The sequence below is a fragment of the Nannobrachium achirus genome (genome assembly GCF_963921795.1).
Source record: "Nannobrachium achirus genome assembly, chromosome: 6".
Taxonomy (NCBI): domain Eukaryota; kingdom Metazoa; phylum Chordata; class Actinopteri; order Myctophiformes; family Myctophidae; genus Nannobrachium; species Nannobrachium achirus.
In genome coordinates, this window is record NC_137815.1 from 17,893,522 (window position 1) to 17,902,792 (window position 9,271).

Here is a 9,271-nt window from a genome sequence, read left to right on the forward strand (position 1 = left end):
GATCAGCTATTTTCGCCGTGCAACACATACGACAAAGTATAGTCAGGCTTTACTTGCGAGTTGCGACTGCGAGACGTAACGAGGAGGAGATGCAGACAGCACCGCATATCAACGTTTGCGAGGGGCTGCGTGCAGTGCGTGCTATGAATGTGTTCATGAACGATCGTTCATTGAACACGTTCGGGTACAACACTGGTCCACACTATGCTTGAGGAGCGGAAGAGAAATAACTTCATGTCCTTGAAAGTAAAGGGACTACTGGCACAGCAGCGCACAGCTGGATTTGTTAAGGAATGTGACCAGTTCTGTGCTGATGCACAAGGCCTGTACAGCCCATGGAGGAATTCACCCCATTCATGTGGATGGAATTGAGTCAGCCACCAGATTGGAACGATGTAGAAGCCTGCATCAAGTACCTGGGAGAGAAGGGGGTGCCAATTGATGATGCCAAGTGTTTTGATCAGGTCTCTCAAGAAGTTCACTGAAAGCAGCATTAGTGATGGAGAGTTCAAAGGCCTGCAAGTGCAGAAGATTGCACGGTTTGCCTTTGCCCTTCCTTCTCACAATGCAAATGTTGAGAGGGTTTTCTCACTGATGCAGAGCCAGTGGACCAAGGAAAGAAACAAGTTGTCTGTGGAGTCACTGAAGGGTTTTCTATTAGTGCAATACAATTTCAAAGAAATGACTTGCAAGGCCTTTCATACTTATTTGATGAGCAATCAGAAAATGCTGAGAAAAAACTTCTCTTTTTCTTTTTGTTAAGTGTTGAGGCATTATTTAAAAACTTCTCTTTTTCTTTTTGTTAAGTGTTGAGGCATTATTTAAAAACTTCTCTTTTTCTTTTTGTTAAAGGAGTAGTTCACCACTTTTCAACCTGTCTTCATATAATAGGTCCTCACTAATGTTCATGATAAAATATCACAATTTTTTTCTACTCAGTCCTAGTCTCCTAGGAGAGCTGTGGGAAGTTCAGAATCCATCGTCTTGTGACATCATCATTTTCCCCCCAAAAATGTAATCGATATCTTTGAAAATAATATTTCGATTTTTATTATCGCGAGAACAATGGCTTCCACTTTAAAATTGCAACTTTTCAGGAATAGAAAGCCTGCAGTTTCTATAAGCTGGATTGGCAATCGATGATGTCACAAGACGATGGGTTTCTGACCTGCCCACAGCCCTCCTCTGAGAAAAAAAATAAATAAAAAAAGCTATTTTTGAGTGAGGACCAATTATATGAACATAGGTTGAAAAGTGGTGGAGTGCCCCTTTAAGTGTTGAGGCATTATTTAAAAAACTTCTCTTTTTCTTTTTGTTAAGTGTTGAGGAATTATTTAAAAACTTTTCTTTTTCTTTTTGTTAAGTGTTGAGGCATTATTTAAAAACTTCTCTTTTTCTTTTTGTTAAGTGTTGAGGCATTATTTAAAAAACTTCTCTTTTTCTTTTTGTTAAGTGTTGAGGCATTATTTAAAAAACTTCTCTTTTTCTTTTTGTTAACACTTTGAGTGCCAGGGCGTCATATGATGTCAGACACGCACTTGGCAATGTTGCCAGAAAATAATATTGGCGTCATATGACGCCAGATGCTTTTTTTTCATATTACAGTAGTACAGTGTTGGATCTATGCGGTAACCAAGATACAGCCCTTTTGGACGATGGGACGGTCGTCATGCATGACAATTCAGTGGCGTCAGTTCAGAACAAGCTAAGGTATGGCAACATGACTGGTGTCTGGTGAAGACACCAGTCATGTTGCCATACCTTAGCAACAGGCACGATGAAAAGTACATTTTTATTATTTCCCCCTGTCAAGGTATGGCAGCTGCATACCCCTGCCATACCCAATTGACGCCCCTGCATGACATCACACGCTTATGTGACCAAATTCAAGCATGCTGGTTGGCCGGTTCCCCCCAGAAACAAGGGTCTCAAAAGAGTTCAGTGACTTTTACCGTACCGGACACACAGCAATCAGAGGGAGAGAGAGATATATTGAGAGAATGAGCTAGAATTAGTTATAAAATCATTAGATTTAGTATTATTTAGAGAGATAGAGATAGAGAGAGAGATCGGAATGTAGAGGTTTTAGCAAGGAGGAGTGGGGGAAGGGCTAGTTTCTTTGTTTATGGGCCAGCCTAAAATCACGGAGGTACTCGGCTGCTACACCCACGGGCCACGGCCTCGATTTTGGTTCTGGCGGCCAGAAAAGCTCCTTCTACGGGCGATCGGTTCATCAGCGAAGGCCTCGGCTGGAACATCCACGGCCTCGATTTTGGTTCTGGCGGCCAGAAGAGCTCCTTCTACGGGCGATCGGTTCATCAGCGAGGACCTCCGCTGGTACATCCACGGCCTCGATTTTGGTTCTGGCGGCCAGAAGGGCTCCTTCTACGGCGAGGCATGCATGCTGCCAGGGACAGACCACCGATTGCTACGGTTTCTCCCCGCGCCCTGTAGGATGCACTGCTGAGCTGTGCTGCGGTATGTTCTCTACGTTTCACTTTGTTATACGTCTGTCTTTCAATGTTATATGAGATAAGTGCTGTATAATGTATCAAAATGTATGAAATATATGGCCCATAACCCAATCTTACTGTCTCCGCGACTCACAAATGGGTCCGCGACTCACAAATGGGTCCCAAACGAGAGAAGCATCCATTTCATTGTAAAGTCGACATTCAGAAACGCTGATTTTAGGCTATATTCTTCACTGCATACTACGTGCCACTCACGTTAGAAGTAGAACATTGTTTATTTTGGCGATAATGAGCCAAGGACATCACATCACAGCCTAGTATAGAACAGTGGTTCCCAAAAGGTTTGATCGCGAGCCCCGGGGTGGGGGCGCTCGCCCTGGAACCTCCAAAGCACTAGCGACCACCCTCCACAACTCAAGCCCGATTTGGGAGACCCTCCTGGGCATGGCGCCGCTCGGCGTCGGCCTCTATACCTCCGTGATGGAGGGAGTGAAAACTTTTTATGTCCAAAACCGCTCGTTTTGCATTTATCATTTGAAATTATTTAGACTAGTGAAAACAGCCGATCTACAACAACAGCCGATCTCCTTTTTAGGCACTAACTAGTAACTAACAATAAAATATGAGTCTAGAACACACCACTGTATGAGCTGCATAAAGTGTGGTTCCTGTTGAAATGAGCCATGCATCTGTAGCCTACTTTGATTGATTGATTGAAGACTTTATTAGAAGTTTGCATAGGAAAAGGTACAGTTTCATGACGGTACAGTTCACTGGTACAAGGTCTACTAAAAGGAGATCCATGAAAAGACTAAGCTTATTTCCACTGGAAAGTGGAAACCATTGAAGTATCTCATATAACATTGAATGACAGACAGATAGAACACAGTACTATGCAGTAGATATGTAAAGAAAAACAAAAAAAGACAGTAAGTCTAAACAAACAGTATATACAAAGAAGGGGCAGGGGAGGGTAGGGTGGGGCTAGGTTCTTTTTTTTTACCACCTCTTTCTAATACATTCTTCAATCAATCAATAAGCCTGACCTGCTATTGTTTTTTTTTTTTTTTGTGCATTTTTTTGGGTGCACATTATACAATTCAATTCAATTCAAAGGAGCTTTATTGGCATGAGAAAACATATGTTTACATTGCCAAAGCAAGTATAACAAATACAATATAAAAACCAGTTGAAAATGGGGAACATATATACAGTTGGAGAGGGTACAGCATTGTTCATTTTACAGAGCTATGTCGCATTGTGACATTTTATATATATACAGGGTACACATAGCAGCATTATTTTCCTACATAAAGGTATCGGCTCTGTTTCATACTGTATGTGCAATCTACAAGCACACAACGCCTCGCACCGCGAGGCGTTATGTGCTTGTAGATCTGCTGTTTTCACTACTTTTGTGCGACAGCCTTTGCTAAAGAACATACAAATTATACAGAAGCACGATCATTTAGTATTTTTTATTTATTTCTATCATATACAGGGCCCGTGGAGTCTGACTGGATGGAGGAAGGATGGAGAGGACAGTATGATGGCTGAGATAGCGAGAGCGGAGGAGTCAGGCATAGGTCATACACACTGTAGGTTCGCTGCCTGGACCAATGTCACTCTAGGGGAGCTGAAGAACTTTCTGGGACTTCTCTTCCTCACAGCTATCGTTCACAAGGCGGAGATTGCCATGCACTGCTCAAAAAACCCTGTCATTGCATGCCGTACTTTCCCAGAACAATGGCAAGAAACAGGTACCAGGCCATTTTGAGGTACCTGAGGCGCACACACACACACACAAACACACACACACACACACACACACACACACACACACACACACACACACACACACACACACACACACACACACACACACACACACACACACACACAGTGAACAGTACCATCTTTGACCTTTATTTGTGGTGCCTTTGACTCCTGAATGTTGGCTTGTTGAATGCCTTTTTTTGAGAATACAGTACAGTACAGTACTGACTTTTATATTATTTTATTTATTCTTTACTTGCTGCACATTTATTTTATTTTACTTTTATCCAGTTATATTTTATTTTTGTGAAGTCATATTTGTGATTTCTTTTTTTTTGGAAATATTTGTAAATATTGTTGAACATAAATATGTTCATGCTGGATGTGTGAGGTACTCACCAGGGTTAGGGTTCGATGTTGCCATAAAATAAAAGGTTGACATCGCTTTTCTGACTTTTTGTCTTCCTGACCTTCTAGACCAGGTAAAAACACAGTGAATTCACAGTGCATAGTTCTATCAAAATGTAAGGCAATTTCTACCTTCTGAGTCATTTCATACTTTTTCACTTTGCCCCCTTGAAACTAGACGATGGTACAATATTTTTTAAACTTTTTTTGCACATAATGAAAGTAGGCATGTCATTCTTTCTGTCAAGGGTACTTGTGTTCCGTTACCATTTACCAATTTGTTGCTATGGCTTCCTAAAGTTTTTTTTCTTTGAACTCAAATATCTCAGAATCTAGATTTCTGAGGTTATTGACTGGTTTGCGCAGTGCGCACTCTCGAGCACCTATCTCCAAAACCGCTCACCGAAATCACTCCAAAATGTTTTTGGTAAAAAAAAAAATCCTCTTTTACCAAACCTCCCATTTTTGTTCCGATGTGAATATCGGATCATTTCCAATTTATTCCCTGGAATTGGGGCAGAAATGAATGGGACCTAATGGTGGCACTGGTAAGGGACGGGGGGCAGGGGGGGCTGGCACTCAAAGTGTTAAGTGTTGAGGCATTATTTAAAAACTTCTCTTTTTCTTTTTGTTCAGTGTTGAGGCATTATATTTTGTGTACATATTATATGTGACTGATTATTTTGTTGAGTAGGTGAATAAATATATTATTTATAAAGCAACGTTGTGATTATTATATATATATATATATATATATATATATATATATATATATATATATATAAAAAACCTTTTCTCATAAAGAAATCTGGCCTCCCTCGCCCCACGGGAGGTGTCTCTTTTTGGGGATTTAGAATATGGTCACCCTACCCATGTATGCTGTAAAGCAGGGGTCTTCAACGTTTTCAGGCCAAGGACCCCTTAGTTGAGAGAGAGATGAAGCAGGGACCCCCACAACCTTTTCGTAGATTCCATATCGTTTCATCGTTTGACAGCTCAATCATTTGGATTCATGTCAATTTGTGTTTTCTGATATTAAGTTGAGGCCCTAGGAGGGGTCCACGTGCACCCCCCTTATGTTTTTTTCTAGTTTGGATTATTGGCATCTTTAGGACCTCTATTATTGAGATTTTGATGATCCCAAGAAAAAAAAGGTCCAAAGTGTGTTTTTTTTTTCAATGTTTTATTACCCCTATGACACCTCCGGGATTGCTGACTGGAACCCCGGCGAAGACTGTCTTTCGGAGTCTGTTGCTCACTCCAATTTAGATGCTCTCCCAAGATATAGATATCATTTGATTCTAGACAACCTCAGGTTTCCAATGGGACCAACCTTGTCATGCTGCCATGTCGGGAAGGGGTCTAAATACCTAAAGATTTAAAGTTAGACAACATTTTGGTGAGGGGAAAAAACACCATCACCATTTTCCAAATAGTCCCTTGAGCTGTCACATCAATATATCTGAATGGAAATGGGTTACATGGATACATGCCTCCCCTGTACAGACATACCCAATTTATGTCAATTTCATGCAGTTTGGGGCAAGAATCATGCACTTTTGTGCATGCAGTACGAATATGTACAAATGAGACCACTTTACTGTATACATAGCTGTATGAGACCACTGTATTGTATCTATAGCTGTATGAGATCACTGTACTCCATCTATAGCTGCATGAAACCACTGTACTACATCTAGAGACCACTGTACTGTATCTAGACAACTGTACTTCATCTATAGCTGTATGAGACCACTGTACTGTATATATAGCTGCATGAGGTCACTGTCCTGCATGTAGACCACTGCACAGCATCTATAGACCACTGTACTGAATCAATAATCAATAAACCACTATATGGCATATTATAGACCATTGTACCATCACATACATTGGCCACTGTACTGTATCTATAGTCCACTATACTGCATCTCAACTCAAGCCAACTCAAAATGTATTTAAAAAACACATTTAACATGATCGGGTCTCCCAAAGTGCTGTACAGGTTAAAACAAAACATAATGCAAGCATACCTATACCTATGAAATACAAACAAAAACAAAACATTAGCACCAGTAAAGGAAACAAATAGACTGCCATGCACAGATGTCACTAAAGGACCAAAAGCTCTGTAGTACAGTGGTCTATAGATGTAGCACAGTGGTCCACAAATGCACTACAGTGGGCTATGGATGCACTGCAGTGGTCTACATGTGTGCTACAGTGGTCTATGGATGCCCTGCAGTGGTCCACAGGTGTGCTACAGTGGTCTACATATGTGCTACATCTACAGATGTGATACAGTGGGCTATGGATGCACTGCAGTGGTCCACAGGTGTGCTACAGTGGTCTACATATGTGCTATACAGTGGTCTATGGATGCACTGCAGTGGTTTACAGGTGTGCTACAGTGGTCTACAGATCACAACAGTGGTCTACAGGTGTGCTACAGTGGTCTACAGATGCACTACAGTGGTCTATAGATGTGCTACAGTGGTCTATACATGCACTGCAGTAGTCTACAGGTGTGCTACAGTGGTCTAGACATGTGCTACAGTGGTCCATAGATGTACTAGAGTGGTCTGTAGATGCAGTACAGTGATGTAGAGATCACAGCAGTGGTCTAGTATGTGCATGTATAGACCACTGTAGCACATCTAATAGACCACTGCTGTGATCTCTACATCACTGTACTGCATCTACAGACCACTCTAGTACATCTATAGACCACTGTAGCACATATGTAGACCACCGTAGCACACCTGTGGACCACTGCAGTGCATCCATAGCCCACTGTATCACATCTGTAGACCACTGTAGCACATAATAGACCACTGTAGCACACCTGTAGACCACTGCAGTGCACCCATAGCCCACTGTAGTGCATTTGTGGACCACTGTGCTACATCTGGTGCTAATGTTTTGTTTTTGTTTGTATTTCATAGGTATTTATGCTTGCATTATGTTTTGTTTTAACCTGTACAGCACTTTGGGAGACCTGATCATGTTAAATGTGTTTTTAAATACATTTTGAGTCTACATGCAGTACAGTGACCCCATGCAGCTATACATACAGTACAGTGGTCTCATACAGTTATAGATGAAGTACAGTTGTCTAGACACAGTACAGTGGTCTCATGCAGCCAAAATGTTGTCTAACTTTAAATCTTTAGGTATTTAGCCCCCTTCCCGACATGGCAGCATGTCGGGAAGGGGTTGTCTAGAATCAAATGATATCTTTATCTTGGGATTGCGTCTAAATTTGAGCGAGCAACAGACTCCGAAAGACAGTCTCGCCGGGGTTCCAGTCAGCAATAGGGTTATAGGGGTAATAAAACATTGAAAAAAACACACTTTGGACCTTTTTTTTTCTTGGGATCATCAAAATCTCAATAATAGAGGTCCTAAGGATGCCAAAAATCCAAACTAGAAAAAAAAATAAGGGGGGTGCACGTGGACCCCTCCTAGGGCCTCAACTTAACCACTTGAACCGTCAATACTATATAAAGTGTTGACATTTCACTATGTACTTAGTCTGCTCTTTTTCCCCTCTACACCAAACCTCTTTGCCAAACATAGCCGATCTACAAGCTCACAGCGCCTCGCAGCGCGAGGCGTTGTGAGCTTGCAGATCTGCTATTTTTGGCTAAAGTTCTCAGAATAAGGACGTTAGGGTTTAAGTGGTTAATATAAAAAAGGAGAAAAAGTTTCTATCACACAAACATTTGGAGGACCCCCTGTAGTAACTCTGAGGACCCCCTAGGGGTCCCGGACCCCCTTTTGAAGACCCCTGCTGTAAAGCATGGACCTTGGCGCTAGAAGCTTGGTCGGCAGCCATGCAGACATACCGGTAAGCGCCCAGATGAACACTGCTGACAACAGCTTCACGTAAACATGTGGAGATAAACAAGGGAACGTTGTGCCAGACTCAATGTTTTTTTTTTTGAGCAAGGAATAAAGAGTGAAGGTCACTGTCACTGAATGGAAACATGAGGACAACTTTTCCATATTTTTAGACATCTATTTTAAAGCTCATATACTTTGGTTGGTTTACGTAGTCTCTCCTGAATAGATCAAATTGGTTTCCTGACCTGAACATTTATTTGCTGTTTTTTATAGGTCCACTGTCAGACCCGAAATTATAATAGTATGATACAGTAGATCATGTGTTTTCTCTCCAGTGTGCATCCTGAAACATCCTGAAACTGTCTCAGTGTAATCTGCCCAACAACAGCTGACCAGTACAGTAAGTAGTCATACAGTCAGGCTATAAAGACAATTAATTTGATTGGCTTATAATTGCGCATCCCCACAATGACCTGATAAAAATATTAACTTGTTTTTTAAGATGATTCTTAAAGTTACAGTAACCCTTTAGGTGACAGGCCCCCTTTAAAGAGCTGTTGCTGAGTTTTTAAAGAGTTTTTTAAATGGCCGGCTGGATGGAGAACGGCAAGGTTCCCAGTTCAATCCCAGGCATCCCCAGAGTTAGTGTGGAAGAGTCCTTGCGCAAGACTCTGAATCCCTAGTTGCTCCTGATGTGCTGGCTGGTGCCTTGCATGCTTTCCTCCGCCTCTGTGGGTGAATGTAATCTGCACAATCTGGGTAAAGCA